The sequence below is a fragment of the Salvia splendens genome, chromosome 6 (genome assembly GCF_004379255.2).
Source record: "Salvia splendens isolate huo1 chromosome 6, SspV2, whole genome shotgun sequence".
Lineage (NCBI taxonomy): Eukaryota > Viridiplantae > Streptophyta > Magnoliopsida > Lamiales > Lamiaceae > Salvia > Salvia splendens.
Window position 1 is genome coordinate 21,258,697 of NC_056037.1, and position 18,936 is coordinate 21,277,632.

An 18,936-nucleotide genomic window follows, 5' to 3' on the forward strand; every position below is an offset into this window, starting at 1 on the left:
GAATTGGTTTTTTTTAGGTCTAGGATTTTGGTTTTTTTTTGTGTGTCGCATGAGCTGGTGAATATAATACGGCAAGATTCCCTTAGTGGGAGCAATTGAAGATAGGATGCATGTCAACTTTGAGGCATTTTTCCTTAATAAGCCGAATTTGGTTTGGATGAAGTAAGGACGATAGAAGAGGCTTTAGATGACCTAGTTGTGAAGCCCCACTTTAAAAGTGAGTTATAACCCTATACACTTTGAGCTAACTTGTATAAAAAGGGGCCACCACTTGATGCTTAGGGAGTAGAGTCAGAAGGAGAAAAAAATATAAAAAATGGGTTTTGGAGGTATAAGCTGGACGAAGTCCAAAAAAACAAAGGAAAAGGAGGTATAAGTTGGACGAAGTCCAGGGAAAAATATAAAAAGGGAGAAGAAATAGCAAACTTCCAAGGGCTGGAGGCAATAGTTACCTGACCCAGGAAATAAAAAGGGCCTGTAGGAAGGAGAAACTCTCATAACCCGACGCATAAGTGGTATAACATTGACTTAAGAGTGATTCGATCCTAACATCCCTGGTGAGGAATGAGTGATCGAGTGAATCCAACAATTAGGAAGTCAATAGGTTATCTTGACGAATTGACAGACCGATTAGGTAGAAGAGGGAAAAGGGAGGATTTGGATACTGTAGACGAATCGGATAGACCTTAAGCTTGTGGGGACGACTACCTAAAAGTTGAAGCTAGTTCATGCCTTTGTGTTTTCTTTGTGTTTTTCTTTAAGTGTTTATTTTTGTTAGTCTGTTAGTGTGACTAGGTCTAGGAGTTTGTGTTTAAGCTTTTGTAGAGTCGGTCATAGGACAATCATGCATTGAAATTCGCCTTATATCTTTTTCTTGTCTTTATACTTGAGCACAAGTATGGTTTAAGTGTGAGCAGTTTGATAAGGCTAATTTCATGCATTGATTAAGGGGTTAAATTCATGCATTTACGGGGTCTAACACATCTTTTTAAGCCAGGTGTGTAGAGAATTCGCCAGGTCCAGGAAAAGAGAAGATGTTTGCATGGCGCAAGGAAATGGCAATAAAAGTGAGCATTGTGGAAAAATGACCGGACGGAGGAGATCAAGAAGATGAAGGGCAGAACGGAGATTTCTGCGAAAGCTTCTAGAACATCAAACCCGCACCTATATAAGGAGGAGAGCATGCATTTTAAGGGAGGATCTTCTCGCTGGGGGACTTTAGACAGGGAGCTCTCGTCTCGCGGCACTTTTGGCTCTCTTAGCTCACTCGCCATACTCTACACACTTGTTTTATTAGGAACTTGAGGGGTTTTCAGATTCATTTTCATTTTGTTGTTATGTAGTTGGGTAACACCGTCCTTGAAGAGGGAGAAGATACAATTTATTGCTTTCGGTTTAGTTTGTTATCATGAATTTCACCAAGCTTCACCGTTCGAAGCTCGACTCTGTTTTCTGTTGAATTTTCGTTATCTATGCAATTTTCTGTTTCTGAATTTACCTTGCTGTTGTTGATTTCGATTATGGATGCAATTGGTTTTGAATTTATCATAGTTACTGAACTGGATGTTTGACTTCTGCGTTGGTTTACTGAGTGTGAGTGGAAGTATTGGAAGTTTGTGTTGATCGGAGCAGATCTGTTGAATCGAAAGTAATGGAGTTGATTTTGTTGGTTGTTGGGTTCGGAATGCTTGGATTCGGAGTGGATTAACCATCCAACATCTGGATCTGAAACAGAGTTGATCGTGGTTGATGCCTAGTTTACGTGTTTTCGTTTTATTCCTTCTAGTATATGTAGATCTGTTTTATTTCTGGCTAATAGCAAGTTTCCGACGTCCGCACTTTTACATTCTGTTTGAATTTGGAAATGTGCTCTGTTTTCTTCATGTTCGCATGGGATTCAGGTCATGAAGTGCAGGTAGTCGTTAGTTAAATCCTTTGTTTGTTATTTGCAGCTTTTATTCCGTACTTACTATTTCTGGACGATGGTCCCCACTAGATTAGGAAGCTATTTGCTCGGTCTAAGAAGTTAGTTTAATATCTCGCAGTTATGAGAAAGTTCAATGTCAGCATGATGTTTTCAGTTTCCTAGGTCCAGAGTTTAATTCGTTCCTAGGTCTAGTAGTAGTTATAACTCAACCCAAATTTGCGTGGCGACAGCCATTCACCATTTCCAAGGTCTTCTAAATGCTTTCTTACGCATCCATCTTCGTGGGATCGATCCCTGCTTCCCTATACTAATTCATAGTATAGCGGGTTGAGGGTTTTGAATGCGGAATCAGTGTGTCCAATGACTGAGATTTCTGATATCCTCTGAGTTCCTAGACCTCGTGATCTAGTGGATTCTCTGGATCTGAGAAGCTTGACCTTGCATTAAAAGCACACACGTTTCCAAATCGAGTTTCACCGATCAACAATGGAATCTGAATCCATAGCTTTAGATAAAGTTGGTGAAGAAGCCGAGTGGCTTAAGAATTTCCTAGAGGACATTCCTTGTTGGTCCAAGCCTGCGCCTCTAGTGTTAATTCATTGTGATAGCCAAGCAGCTATCGGAAGAGCAAATAATGGCTTCTATAACTGTAAGTCTCGACACATTCGTCGACGACACAACACCGTGAGGCATTTGATCACAACTGGCGTGATTACAATCGACTATGTAAAGTCAATAGATAATCTAGCGGATCCGCTAACCAAAGGGTTAAACCGTGATCAAATGAATAAACTGCTAGAGAGAATGGGTCTAAAATCCATAAACTAAAAGAATGATCATAGTGGTAATCCAACCATGATGACTGGAGATCCCAAGAACTTGGTTCAATGGGAAAACTAAGCTATGAGAGTTCATGAAGAAACACTCATCTACATCTATTCCCTAAAGAGCAATAGAATGTTGAAAAACATGCCTAAGTGATAAAGGTTATGTCTATGACTTTTAATGGTTCTTAAGGATCTCAAAGAGATGGAGTTCTCAAAGAGACCAAGTAGGGCAAGGTACTTGACTAAGAATCACCTATGTAAATGCGAAGTGTGGTCGCTTCACAAAACGCATTTATGAATCCAAAGTGGTGTCCAAGACCGCAATGGACACAAACTGTAAGAACGGAAGAGGTTGAGGTGTTTAAGTGTTAACATCATTGTCTCGGTACACGCCGTGGAGGAATAGTTCAAGGCATCGCGCTACTAGTCCACCTGTGTATCCGATGGTGCTATCTATGGATGGTTCAAGGCCAAAAACTACCTATCCTTATACTTATATACCTCGCGGGGGTTGAGCTTGTGTCTGCATGCATATGCATTTGGCTTTTTCCACTCATGTGGGGGATTATTGGAATCTTGAATTTAAGATGCCCGTCAACAAAATTTGACCAATAATAAATGTGACGAGACATTTAATTCTTGGAAATTAAATGATATAGCGTCAATCTACATTCTGCGTAGATGACGGTAGTATATTCACTTTCTCAAATCCGATTCCCGGTGAGTGAGAAAAATTGGAATAAAGTTGGTCACATTGTAGCTTTTAATAAAGCTATGAGATTAAAGCATAGGGAGTAACTAACTAGTGCTAATTATCCCACATAGGAGATGAGACACATCTTTTAATGTGTATTTATTAAGTGACTTTACTACACTTAATAATTATAGTGGACTAAGATGGGTTGAAGAAGCCCACACGTGCGCACACGCGCGCCGAGCTGAGCCGCACCCGCACCCGCGCCCGTGCCGGTGCCCTTGCTCTTGCTCTTGGCCTTTGGGCTTGGTGCTTGGGCTTGTCCCTGGACCCAAACTTAATGTTTTGGACCAACGCTTAGTTAGCGATACCAGTGGCATGACACATCGTCAACTATGATGCAGTTAAAGTCTACGAGGCTGCCACGTAACGAAGTCCACATATGACGGATGAACTAGGCATGCATACCGTCTAGATTCAACGTCGACCACTCCAACTTTTAAACTCGTAACGGCTGGCCGTTACAGCCACGCCATGATGAGCCATGATGATAGCCATCAAGGTTGAGTTGACCCCTGCAGTGGACTAGGCCTATAAATAGGCTAGTCATTTCTTGCATCAACACATAACTTACACACAAAGCATCATACTCTCTCTGCATAGTCTTTTCTTCCCGAAGCTCTGCTCTCTCATCTTTCAGTTCACCGGAGCTCTGCTGATAGCGGTGCTGCTTCACCAGAGACGTTGTCGTTTTATCTTTGGGGACGACATGCCAAACCGAGAGCACTACCGGGGCGTATCTCGTCTTGCGGAAAGAGGACTTTCCTCGACTCGGCTATGTTTAATTTCCATTTTATAGTTTCGTTGTATTTTTCAGTTTCTGTTCTTCCTTCTTGGGTTGTATTACGCCCGGTATTTGTTTATCACTTGTAATTCCAGTCATAATCTCAACAATTTGCGCATCCGTGACCGCACATCTTTCAATCCTCCCAAGCTTTTTTGGCAGAACTCAACTATCGAAATCACAGGTATATACCTCGACGGCCAGGTGAGGTTGCTGCAGTACGTAGCCCAAAACTGTTACGATGAGGGTGAACGCTATATCAACAACATCCCCAGCCTACGCGCTACAAGTTACTTCACGGTTAATAACACCGAGAATAAGTTCACTATCGTTGGCTGTGACAGCTAGGGCTTCGTGTCAGCCGCACGGGCTGCACCGCCATGTGCTACTCCCTCGATGATCTCACGGAAGAAGAGTGCACCGGAGCCGACTGTTGCCAGACCACCATCCCAGAAGATGTATGGCAGGTCCAAATTTTTTTTATTTTTATTTTTTCAATTAAAGAGGATTAATAATGGTTCCACGTTTACTAATTTGAAAACAACTACAATATATAGGTGCGAGTTTCGATCAGAAGTTATAAAAATTACACCTCTGTTTCCAACAACATCAGCAAGTGTACTTATGGCTTTGTTGTTGAGGAGTCTGCCTTTAGATTCTCTAAAGAGAATCTTACAAACTTGTCACAAGTTGAAAAGCTTCCTATGGTGGTTGATCAGGCCATCGGGAATAGCACATGCGAGGAGGCCGAGAGAAACGCCACCACCTATGCTTGCGTCAGTGCTAACTCTGAATGCTACAAACCCTCAAATGGCTACGGCTATCGTTGTCGTTACTACAAGGGATTTGAAGGAAACCCTTATCTACCTCAAGGATGAAGAGGAATTATTAGTCCACACTTTACTTAGTTTTATGTTAACGAATTATTACTCCCTCCTGTGTGCTATTTAAAGTCTCAGTTTGCAATTTATGTGATTTAAAGTAATATTTGCTTTTTTTCGTTTTAGATAAGTAGACCTACCATTCTACTAACTCATTTTTCCATTTTTCTTCACAAAACTAATTTGCTGAGTCAAAATGGGACAATAAATGGCAGACGGAGGGAGTAAAATTCTTCGTGTTGGAATTAGTTATAACTACTATATGTCTTTGCAGATGTTGATGAATGCTTGAATGAGAGTTTACATAACTGCGATAAGCATGCATTCTGCACCAATACAATGGGCAATTACACATGCACTTGCCCCAAGAATTACTAGGTGAAGGAATGGGTGATGATGGTTGCAATGAGAAGCCGGCCAAGGATATCAAGATTATTTATGTCTTCATTGGTATATATTCTTGTTCATACAAATCATCTATTTATGTTTTAATATTTTTGAACATATTCAAATAATCAAACAGAGTTGCCTCTGGGATAATTTGTTTGCTACTTGGCACCATCCTCCTCTACTTGGAACTCAAAAGACGATCACATAATAAGATGAAGCGGAAATTCTTTCACCAAAATGGCGGCCATATGTTGCAAGAGAAACTCGCTACGACAGAAGCCTCACCGGAGATGGTCACCATTTTCAGCTCAGCTGAGCTACAGAAGGTGACCGACAACTTCCACAACAGTATGATCATTGATGGAGTACGTACTAAACAAATACTAAACAAGCCCAACAGCAGTAAAGCCCAAGAAAGAGTATCAGTTCGGCATGGCTAAAGAGTATCAGTCCGGCATGACTCAAGAGTTCAGTTCGGCACAACCACAGAGTTCGGCTCCAGCCTACAGCTCGGTAAAAGCCAACCAATCAAACTCTGCTCTCTGGTCGGCATCAAGCTCTACTCTCAGATCGGCAAAAGCTGCTCGGCAATAATTCAGCAGTCCGGTCTCAGTATTCGACCGAACTAGGAAATAGTGGACTCATGCAAGATTTCCACCTCCGCTACACCGACGATCTATTTAGTGGTGTCAAGCAGTCATTAACTCATGCAGGATAGTGGACCCATGCAAGGTCGCCACGACCTCCACGACATCCACTACCTAATAAATGCTGCATGCCACGATCTTGGTTCAATGTATAAATAGAACCTAGGTCAGATAGATAAAGGTGGTCTGTTAACTTCTGTTAAGCTCTCTAGAGAGAAAATAGCAAATAGCAAGTCTGTATTGTTAGCTGTAGAAAACAGATCAAGCAATACAACTCTGCCCTCTTTTCTTCCCGTGGACGTAGATTTACCTCAGTAAATCGAACCACGTAAATCTCTGTGTGTTGATCTTCCTTTATTTTTACGAGCATTCATCACCATCAAAAATTCGCAGCCTCATCACTGGCGCCGTCTGTGGGAAACAGAGAACCAAATTTGTGATAAAGCGAATTTTTGACCCTTTTTCCACCCCAAAAAAAAAAAAATGCATACCAGATCACATACCACCCGTAATACCGTTCGCGATAACCGTGAGGAAGCTAGTCCAGCTCGCAGGTCTGAAAAACGGCCTCGGGAGACATCTACCTCCGGTTCTCACGAAGGAGGAACAAGCCACTCCAGGAGTCATCGCACCGAGTCTTCCCAGCAGCCCGATTTAAATGAAGCTGTCAAGCTGTTCTTGGCCGAGAAGCAGGAGGAGTTCTTAACCTTCCTGCAGAAGAGCCAACAGCCGGAGAAGACAACGGCAGATTCTCCCTCCTCATCCAGACATGAAAGTCACTACCGCAGTAGTGACGTGTCTTCCAGGAGAAAGAATCCTCAACCCCGACATGTTCCAGTTCCTCCTCGGTACCGGAACCACAGGAGAACTCCATCTCCTCCGTACCGAAGAGATGTCGGGTTCGCCATGTACGGAGCATTAAAGACTCCGTTCTCGGACGACATCACCCGAACTCCTTTGCCGCGGAACTACCGGACACCGTCAATGACTTATGACGGGCTAGAGGATCCTCATGACTTCTTGGGACGCTATCAATATAATATGGCGAACCAGGGTCTCAATGAGGTCCATATGTGCAAACTGTTCCCCGAGCTGCTCATCGGGAACGCCAGAAGGTGGTTCGACAGCCTTCCTCAAGGCAGCATTAGATCCTACCGAGATCTAATGGATGCTTTCCACAGGAGGTTCTTTCAGAAAGCAGAAGCCCGGATCACTTCGGCTCAGCTGCTTTCTATACGTCAAGGTCGCGACGAAAAGATCAGCGACTTCCTGACGAGATTCCATAAAGAATGCCTACAAGTAGATAATCTCAATGATCTACTTGTCATTTCGGCATTCCAAAATGGAATCCTGCCCGGAGCTCTCTACAGAAAGCTCGTGGAGTGCGGTCCGCAAACAGCTCAAGAAATGTGGGACATTGCGGACCAGTTTTCCCGTGCGGATGAGGCAGACCGTCGAAAACGGTCTTTAGACAGCTCATCCCGAGGAGACGAAAAGAAGCCCGATCATAGCGATCAGAGGCTTCCTCGCCGAACTCCTTTTGAAAGAATTCAAAGGGCACCGGTACAAGGCAGATTGGGACCACGTCTCAACCCCGAGAAGCCGCCCGCTCAGTTCGTACCGCTGAACAAGTCAAGAGCGGAAATTTTCGAACTACATTCCGATATGTTCGAGAGACCAAAACGGATGACGAAATCAGCCGTGCGGCGACCTCAGGATCAATATTGCTCCTTCCATCAGGCCCACGGACACGATACCGAGGAGTGCCGAGATTTGGCTGCAGATATTGATGTTCTTGTGAAAACAGGAACATTAAAAAAATACCAAAGCAAGCAGCTGAAAAAGAACAAAAGACAGAGAGGTGCGAACTGCAATCCTCAGGATCCGAAAAGGCATGAGGATCCCGAAGACGACGACGAGCCGCAATATGATGGAGTAATCCTGACTATTGATGCTCTCCCTGCCGGGAAGACTAAGTCGTCCCTAAAAGCAGAACGCAGAGGTTCCAATCAAGAGGAGCCAACACATAAAAGGCTGAAGAAAGACGAAGTGATTACATTTTCAGATGCCGATCCCGTCCCAGCCATCTCTCCTCACCAAGACGCTATTGTCATTCAAGCCGGAGTGGCAAACAAACTGATCCACAGAGTATTTGTGGATACAGGAGCGTCAGTCAGCATTCTTTTTAAAGAATGTTTCGATAAAATGGAAGTGGATCCAGCTCGACTCAGTCCGGCTCCGCTTCCTCTGAAAAGTTTCGCCCAGGAGGACACCCGCCCTGAAGGTATTATCAGCCTTCCGATCACGGTGGGAAAAGCGCCTACAAGCTCCAATACGATGATCGAGTTCTTTGTGGTGAAAGCTCGGTCCCCGTACAACATCATCCTGGGGAGAGACTGGCTCAACACAGTTCGGGCCGTTTGCTCTACTTATCACCTCACCATCAAGATCCCTACTAAAGGAGGGATAGCGGTCATCCGAGGTGACCAAAAGAGAGCAAAGGAATGTCTACAAATTGCGCTTAGAAGTGCCGAGCAGTCAGATCGGCACCACCAAGCATAGCAATCACAGCAGCCGGAGTCAGAGGTGATGACCGAAGCCATACCGGAGCCGAACTCGATGACAGTTCAGCTGTACGAAGACGATCCATCCAGAACGGTTAAGATCGGCTTCGCGGGAACACCTCTACTTCGGGAAAAAACCATCCAGCTCCTCAAGGAGTATAAAGACGTCTTTGCATGGTCTCCGTTGGACATGACCGGAGTGCCCCCCGAGGTAATCACTCATCGGTTAAATATTGATCCTTCGGTCCGGCCGATAAAACAGAAGCAAAGACTCTTTGCGGCAGAACGAAGTCAAGTCATCCATGACGAAGTCCGTCAATTATTGAAGGCGGATGTGTTATTCGAAGTGAAGTATCCTTCGTGGGTGGCCAATCCTGTCATGATCAAGAAAAAGGAAGGAGGATGGCGGATGTGCATAGATTTCACCGATCTAAACAAGCACTGTCCTAAAGATTGCTATCCCCTTCCGAATATAGATAAAAAAGTAGAAGCTTTGATCGGCTTCGAAATTTTCTGTTTTCTTGATTTATATAAAGGATATCACCAAGTATTGATGGATGAGAGCGACGCTCCGAAAACAGCTTTCATTACCGATTTCGGCATTTTCGCTTATAAAAAGATGCCATTCGGTTTAAAGAATGCCGGAGCAACTTATCAAAGGATGGTAGACAAGCTTTTTCGGCACCTAATCGGAAAGCAGGTTGAAGTGTATGTTGACGATATAGTCGTCAAAAGCAAAAGCACTTCGGAGTGCGAGCTCAACCTCAAGTCCACTCTCAACGTGCTCAAGAAAGCCAACCTCAAACTTAATCCCCAAAAGTGTACCTTTTTGGTAGATTCGGGAAAGTTTCTGGGTTGTTGGGTTTCAAAGGACGGACTCAAGGCAAACCCCTCAAAAGTTCAAGTCGTTCAGAACATGGCAATGCCGAAGTCCATACATGACGTGCAAAGGCTAACCGGATGTCTAGCCGCACTGAATCGATTCCTTTCCCAAGCAGCCGAAAAGCAACTGCCGTTCTTCAAGGTGTTGAAAAAGGCACCAAAGTTCGAGTGGGGAGCCGAGCAGAAAAAGGCCTTTGACGAGCTCAAAAGATATCTAGCCAAGCTTCCTATTCTCTCTGCTCCAACCGAAGCCGAAGTAATATTCTTATACTTAGCGGCATCAGATCAAACCATCAGCGCGGTGCTTGTACGAGAAGAAGGCCTAAAGCAGTTTCCCATCTACTTTACAAGCCGAGCATTAAGAGGTCCAGAAACAAGGTATCAACCTCTGGAAAAAATTGCTCTGGCGTTAGTAAATGCAGCAAGGAGACTGCGGCCATACTTCTATGCTCACAAGGTATGCGTCTTAACCGATCTGCCTCTTCGGCAAGTTTTGACCAAGCCAGAAGCATCAGGCAGAATCGCCAAATGGGCCATAGAGCTGGGAGAACACTCAATCGAGTACCTACCTCGGAAAGCCATCAAGGGACAAGCCTTGGCAGATTTTCTTACAGAAGCCAAGTTCGATCAAGCAATCCCTGTCATTGCCGAACAGAAAAAGTCTGCCAATGCCGAACTAGCACAGCCCTTGGAATCCGAAGTAGAGCCGCCAGACTGCTGGAGCGGATTCGTAGATGGAGCTTCAAACAAGATGGGAAGTGGAGCTGGTATTTTACTCGTCGCTCCCGACGGACACGAGGTAACCTACTCACTTCGGTTCCTATTCCCCACTACTAATAATGAAGCCGAGTACGAAGCCCTCCTTGCCGGACTCCAGTTAGCGCAAAGTCTGCTCGTCAAATCTCTCAAAGTCCATTGTGATTCACAAGTCATAGTAAATCACATGTTGGGTACAAGTGAAGCTCGTGACGAGAGAATGAAGAAGTATTTGGACAAAGCGCAAAGCATCAGCCGAAGTTTCTCCTATTTTCGGATAATCCGCGTTCCCAGAGCGGAAAATAGCCGAGCAGATACCTTAAGTAAATTGGCCTCAGATCCGAGCTCAAAGGCGGAAGAATTAATGCATCGAAGCATTGATGAAGCCGAGGTACATTCAGTATCCAGCTCGCCGAACTGGATGACGCCGATCTTGCAGTATCTGGATCAAGGACAATTGCCCGAGGATAAGAGAGAAGCTCGGAAGATCACGTGCCGAGCACTTCGGTACGAACTTCATGAAGGAGTCCTCTTTAGAAAGTCTTACCTCCAGCCGTTATTGCGGTGCGTAGGGCCAGAAGAGACGGACTACATCCTCAGAGAAGTTCATGAAGGATCGTGCGGCAGCCACATCGGAGCTAGAGCTTTAGCTAAAAAAGTTCTAAGATGGGGATATTATTGGCCAACCTTGGTACAAGAAGCAGTGCAGCTCGTCAAGACCTGCCCGAAGTGCCAAATCCATGCAAATATCCCAAGGATGCCGCAAACCGATCTATCCACTATGCAGAGCCCTTGGCCTTTCATGCAATGGGGCATAGACATAGTGGGACCACTTCCTCAAGCTCCTCGGCAAATGAAATTCCTAATCGTTGCCGTGGACTACTTTACGAAGTGGGTGGAAGCTGAACCATTAGCTACGATAACGAGCTCGAAGGCATTGGATTTCGTCTGGAAGAACATAGTGTGCCGATTCGGCATACCCCACATCCTCATCTCGGATAACGGGACTCAGTTCACCGACAAGACGTTCAAGAATTGGTGCCAAGAGCTGAATATTCAACAGCGGTTCACTTCGGTCTCTCATCCACAAGCAAACGGACAAACGGAGGTAACAAATCGTATCCTGGTGAAAGGGTTAAAAGCTCGGTTAGAACAAGCCAAAGGACAATGGGTAGAAAATCTCCCTCAAGTCCTATGGTCCTACCGAACTACACCCACAACCTCCAACGGTGAAACTCCGTACAGCCTTGTGTACGGCACTGAAGCCGTAATTCCGGTGGAGATCGGCGTACCCAGTCCCCGAACTCTAAATTTCTCCTCAGAAATGAATGACGACGGACTGAGAGCTGAGCTAGATCTTGCCGAAGAAAGAAGAGAATTGGCATGCATAAAAGCAGCCAAGTACAAGGAGCAAGTAGCCCGGTATTACAACCAAAGGGTGAAGAAGCTGCAATTTCAAGTGGGAGATCTCGTCCTGAGAAACAACGAAGTAAGCCGAGCAGAAAAGCTGGGCAAGCTCGAACCCACATGGGAAGGTCCGTATCGGGTGTCAGAAGTCCTCGGCAAAGGGTCTTACAAATTGGCTCACATGTCAGGAGAACAGGTACCCCGAACATGGCACATTTCCAACCTCAAGAAGTTTCATTTGTAAGAGACAGTCCGGTCAGTCAGTCTCGAGTCCTGTCCGGTCAATGTGCTTTATTTGGTTTGCTTGATCTTTGTTTCTCTACGTGCTTTTTATTTGTCTCTGTGCGTTTTGTCTGTGTGTTTTGTCTGTCTGTGTGTGTGTCGTCTCTTACAAATGTTACTGAGGTATCTTGTTCTTCGAAGGCTGATCCCCTTCTTAGAACATATACAAGCACACGATTGTGAGTCAAAGCTTCTACAGAAGATACAAGACCACAATTCAGCTTAAACAAGCAGTTCGTCTGAAACGAGCTGCAATAAGCAAACGATTGTGAAGTCCAAGCTTCTAAAGAGGATACAAGACCACAATTCAGCTTAAGAATCAAGCACTTCGTCTGAAACGAACTGCAACAAAAGTCTGATTCTCGCGATAAAACTTGCCTGAATTAGGACTAGGGAAAGTCCGATCCACGCGATAAAACTCGCCGAATTAGGACAAGGGAAAGTCCGATCCCCAAATTAGGACAACGGAAAGTTCGATCCGAGCGATAAAACTCGCCAAATTAGGACACAAACCAAGTCCGGTCAAAGAAGAGTTCACTTCATCAGACCGAGGACAAACATCAACTTACCCCGTACCTTTATCCAGAATGCCGAAGTGATTCATTTCACTTTTCGGGGGGGGTAGTGATGGAGTACGTACTAAACAAATACTAAACAAGCCCAACAGCAGTAAAGCCCAAGAAAGAGTATCAGTTCGGCATGGCTAAAGAGTATCAGTCCGGCATGACTCAAGAGTTCAGTTCGGCACAACCACAGAGTTCGGCTCCAGCCTACAGCTCGGTAAAAGCCAACCAATCAAACTCTGCTCTCTGGTCGGCATCAAGCTCTACTCTCAGATCGGCAAAAGCTGCTCGGCAATAATTCAGCAGTCCGGTCTCAGTATTCGACCGAACTAGGAAATAGTGGACTCATGCAAGATTTCCACCTCCGCTACACCGACGATCTATTTAGTGGTGTCAAGCAGTCATTAACTCATGCAGGATAGTGGACCCATGCAAGGTCGCCACGACCTCCACGACATCCACTACCTAATAAATGCTGCATGCCACGATCTTGGTTCAATGTATAAATAGAACCTAGGTCAGATAGATAAAGGTGGTCTGTTAACTTCTGTTAAGCTCTCTAGAGAGAAAATAGCAAATAGCAAGTCTGTATTGTTAGCTGTAGAAAACAGATCAAGCAATACAACTCTGCCCTCTTTTCTTCCCGTGGACGTAGATTTACCTCAGTAAATCGAACCACGTAAATCTCTGTGTGTTGATCTTCCTTTATTTTTACGAGCATTCATCACCATCAAAAATTCGCAGCCTCATCAATCATTGGCCGAGGCGGCTTTGGCACCGTGTACAAAGGCGTGCTAGCGGACAGAGGAATAGTTGTGATCAAAAGGTCTATAAGAGTTGATCCCTGAAAGAGCAGGTTTGTACAGGTGTCGCGTCAAGCAAAGGATGTGTCCTACTGATCAGGATGGGCGTCCCAGCTAAGCCTGAACCTAGTATCAATAATTCCTCAACCCACTTCTACTGACTAGTATAGTGGATGTAAGGGTCGAATCCCACAGAGATGAATGCTCTTTGGTAATTGTGGTGATATTCTGGAAAGGTTGGTTAGCTACCACGCTTTGGGTTGAGATTCCAACTAGTCTGGAAATTAAGGTGGTACTCTACTGACTAGGAGGTGTAAAAGATGATTGATAAGCAGTTGTGTACGTGAGAGTGGGGGAACATTATGTTTCAGAAAATATGTAGAAGGTACGGGGTTACTATAAAAGGCTAAACGAAATATTAGAGAATAAGTGGTAGTTAGGTGACTACACTGACAGGTCTGTAGGGTACCAGCAGAAACGGTAGATAAAAGTAAGGACAAAAGCAAAAAGTAACTAAAAAACAAAAGTGGTCCCAAACTTAAATGTGGATGTTATCTTCTCTAACATGAATAAACTCAGATCAAGAAACCCAGAATTCATCAACTAGAGTTTTAGATTAACAACTCACGAAAACAGATCTAACAATTAAAACTCCAAATCAAAAGATTAAACTAGCGAAACTGAAATTACGCGCACTGGGTAGCATGCAAGGTGGCAGAATCTGAACCTGGAATTCACACTTAACCATTTTGGATCTAAATCTAGCATCAAACTCAATTCACAAACTCAGAACAATCAACTTAAAAATGAAAACATGCATTCAACACTTGGAAATTACAGTAGCAACTAGATCTACACTATCTAGGCAGAAAGAAACTGAATCAAATAGAAAACGATGCACAAAGACAACTTCATAGCATTAAAACGTCTGGATCTCAACCAAAGTACTTCAAAATCAGTAAGTATTGAAAATGCAATAGATCCAACGTAGGAAAAACAAGTAAGATTAACTACGAAAGCAATTAAATATTGTTTTGCCACTCCGGGTGATGAAACGACTATCACTACGCGACGAACTAGCTGGAACGAGATAATGCGGAACTCCGGCGAAATGGTGAACTTCAGGTGACCATGGCCGTGGTGAGGAATGAGAAGATGTAGGACAATTTTGAAAGGAATGATCTACCGAGAGAGAATTTGAACTAAGTGTAGAGCTCCTAAAGTTTATGATCATTCTCTCTTTAAGTGGCGTCTATTTATATGGAGGCCTGCCCTTGATTTTTAGGGTAGACTTTCTTCATGTAATGATTCTTTTGCCCTTGTTGTGGTTGATCTTCCAAGCAATCCTACTTCTCCATCTCGAGCCTTTCTGGCTTGCATACTGGTCAGTATAGCATCATTCTGATGCCCTTTTCACCTGAGTTGTCCGACACTTACCATACTGACTAGAACTCTATCCCTGCACACTTTAGCAACTGTTTTGCAGATATAATCCAATTATGCACGTTATACTGACTAGTAACCAAGACCTAGAATACGACTTATCAAACTGCTCACACTTACCACATGCTTGTCCTTAAGCGTGAAGAACAAACAAAAAGAAATAGGTCGAATTCTAGCCTGGTTACACCCCTGACCGACTATGTCTTAAACTATACTCTAAACTTGACGCAAATAAAAAACACATAAACACACAAAAACACTTAAACACATTAATCGGGCTATATTTTCATCCATCCCTCCCCTTGGGTTCAGGTGCAATCCGGCCTTAGACAGCCTTGAATTTCTACCGCCCCCCTTTTCCTTCCCAGTCAGTACATCTGCTCGTCAAGATCACCCATCCTCGCGGCCAAACATTAGATTCGCTCAGTCACTGATTCCTCACCAGGGATGTTAGGACTGTATTCTCTCATAATGCTGAACCACGGATGCTTCGGACTTAGATCTCATGTGCAGCTCCTGAAGGTCTTTAAGGCTTGTAACGGGGCTATTGGTTTGTAGCGTTTGGGGTGGATGTTCCTAAGGCTCTAAGGCTCAAAACTACTACTTATTTTGATGTGGGAGAACTGTGTGCATTTGAGCTTTCGGCTGCTACTTCTCTCGGTTGGACATTTTCTGATATTGGTCTCCAACTGGTCAGTAGTGTTTGTGGCTTCGCCACCTTATTCCTTCTTTTCTCTTTCTTTTTTTTTGTGTGGTCAAGTGTTTTCGACCATTTTCTTCAGCATTCTTTATTTGGCTTCGCCACCCTTATTCCTTCTTATCTTTTTTGGGCCTGGAATTTCTTCCTGGTCAGTTTTCTCCATGCTTCTCGATTTCTTTCTCCTGTTGGTTTCTTTCTTGTATGTCCTTCTGGCCAGTTGCCTTCTTGCCTTATGCCTCGCACACACACAGTCCCAGTACCTAGGGGGTTATATATGAGTGTAGATATGGCTTAGAAAAAAGGTTCTAAAGGTGGTTTTTTTTTTGGGGTGTGGGGGTTCCTACTTCCATCAGGTCTTGCTACCCGCGGTCACCTTACCCTAGGCATCATGTGGCAGCCACTCTTTTCTTTTCTAGTTTGGTGGAAAGTGGTTCCACTTTAGGCTTTTAACTCACATTTTAAGAGGGCTTGTGTTTGACTCTAAGGATGGGCTTTTCTCTCATTCTTCCATCATCTGTACTGACTAGGAGATACTAAGGGGGGTGGCTTAGATTGTCCATTGTCCAGCATGTCCTATCTCCCTCAATTCCCCTCACCGTCAGCTCGAGACAGTTGAGTTTTAAGCCCAATCAACAAGTATAAGAAAAAAACTAGACCTAGAAAAAACTCTACACAAACACTAAACTCAGACTACACATATACACATATGTCATACTGGCCATTGCATCCCCCCACCCATTTCACAAGTGTCTGCCCTCAGATAAGGCTGTGAAGTGGAAATGGTAATGGCTAGTATGGCTGACACACAGACATACCAAAACAAAACGACAGATGTTGATACTAAAAACTTCTCACACTTAGACTATGCAGTAGGCTAAGTAGGGGAGTTTTAAACCTAAACAGAGCTCAACAAAAGCAAACACATATATACATAAACTCCTCACACTTAGGCTACGCAGTAGGCTAAGTGTGAGTTAACATGCACACAAAAAGAAAACAACATAAACACAAACACATGCGTCAAAGTAGTAAACCCCGTACTTCTCACACTTAGACTATTGAATAGTCTAAGTGTTATGAATAGAATTTACACTCACATGCTACACAAAATTACTCTACCTAAGAACAACAAAAAATAACAAATAAAAACTTCAAATTAAAAAGAAAAGAAAATATACTGGTTAGTGGGGTGGTCATATATTTCTCCTGCTCCTCCGTGGGGCAGGGGTTGGTGCAGGTGGTTCTTCAGACTCCTCTCTCTCGGATTCGGATTCACTTCCCTCAGATTCTGCCGGTTCCTCGGTACTTTTTTCCTCTGGCGCTTCCACTTCTGTCTCGGTTACTTCTTTCTCGGTTACTCTTGGTTCATCAGTCTGGCCTCCGTGGCCACTCGGTCCAACTCATCGGATTGTCTTCCCTTGCGCAAACTCCCTCAGAATGTTTTCCATTACATTGGTCAAGCGGGTCAACTATGCTTTGGTCTGCCTATTCTCCTCCGCTAGCTCTGCCACTGCTCTCTCCAATCTCTCTTGCCTCTGCACTTGAGCTTGTGTTCCCAGGCTTGCCTCTGCAACTCTTCCAACCGGGATAGCTTCTTCTCCCATAGCGTAGAAACGCGGTACTCCCTGCCTCATGTAAACAGTATTTGTTCGGACGAAGAAAGGTGTATCAAACAGACTAGGAGGGTCGACCATGATTAGGGGGGATAAGCCTTCATCCTCCGAGGTAATGATATTGTTCCTTACGAATGCTCCCAAGATATGGCAGAGGGAGAGATTTCTCGCGGGATGGGTGGCAATGAGATGACACTGATAACCTGTCCAGAAACCCAGATGTAATTTCCTCCCGTGCTTGGTGCACCAAAGGAGGTATAGTTCTGTCATCGATGTTCGAACGGGAATTCGACTGCCCCAGCAAGTTGAAATCCAAGTAGAGTTGTACCAGGCGTAAGATCGGGTTGTTGAAGTGGATGGAGCGAGAGATAGTGGAAGCAAACTGCCCAGCATCCGGGTGAGTTAATTCCCCCCATGCCTCCTGGGGCTCAAAGTCTACGTACCTACGGGGAATCTCCTGTTCCCAAACGGACTGTCCACTTAATCAAACTCATGCTTATCTCTCCTCCAAACAACCTAAAGCTTATTGACTCCTCGTCCAAGTCTGAGGTGACCCTAAATCTGAATGTAGTGAAAAACTCCTTCGCTAGCCTTATAGGGATATTCGGATCCCTATTCTCCAATAACCAATCAAATCCTAACGCACGCACATAAGATAGAAAAGGTTCACGGGCATCCAACTCATCGAGGGAAGGGAAATGGAGTACCTTTCCACTGTCCAGCGTCTATACTTCAATCTCTCCACCGGGGGATGTACCAGTTCCCGATGGTTCAGTGGAAGTTGTTGTTCACCATACTCTTCATCCTCCAGGGAGATGTCGTTGTCGGATCCCGACTCTTCACTAGCAGCATAGTCGCTGTCGTTTGTCTCCTGACGGTGCGGTAGGGTTCTCTGAGCTGGGTCTGTGATGACGATGCCTATGTTCATTGTGCGTTGCTTCTTGCTGCTTGGCTTTCTCTTAACAGGGGCTTTCCCTTTTCTCTTTCTCTCTTGCGGTACCTGCTTTCATCTCTGTCTTCATCCTCTTCCGGTTTCTTCTCTACTTGAGTTGAAGGCTTGTCCTGGGCAGTAGGGCAGGTCTCCACGCGGGTATGTGTACTATCATCTCTTGGCTCGACGTGACCTACTGACTCAGATGCGAGGTCCAGACCCTCAGCCATCTGCTCAGCCTCATCTCTCTGGTCACTCGGCGTTGTGGAGACCACTTCAGCTGCCGTCGATGCATCTTCCAAGTTAGTAGCTGGAAAGGATTCCTCCCCAGGTTTTGTGGGAGTCACCCTTTCTTCGTCACTTAAAACTTCAACTGGATCTGCTGCTGTGTTCGCCTTCGTCTTGCTGGATGCCCATTTTCCTAGGCATCTCTGCGATACTCTCTTCGGTTTTGGTCGTACTGCCTTGGGATCGTCCCTCAACACCAATTTCCTTTTGACCGCTTTCGGTTTCAACACTGGAGGTGCCACTGATCTTGGTGTTAGGTTTAGTATACTGTAAAGCATGTTTCGAGCGAGTTCGCACGAATAGAATCTTGCTTGTGTACGGAAAAACTCTACAATCCACTTTTGACCCGATTCAGTATCATTCGAGCAGTTTGCACGAATAGAATCAATATATTATTACATTGTGTTTGCTTGTGCGTTTATAAGATGTTTTATAAACATTTAAATGCATAAGAAGTAAACAAAGCCTAAGTCTTTTTCTTAGTAGACTGGTCG

General features: G+C 44.5%; 1 pseudogene; it reads left to right on the forward strand.

Annotated features, from left to right (window-relative positions):
- Window positions 1-4,586: 4,586 nt before the first annotated feature.
- The window catches only part of LOC121808960, a 31,230-nt pseudogene continuing 16,880 nt past the window's right edge, over window positions 4,587-18,936 (forward strand).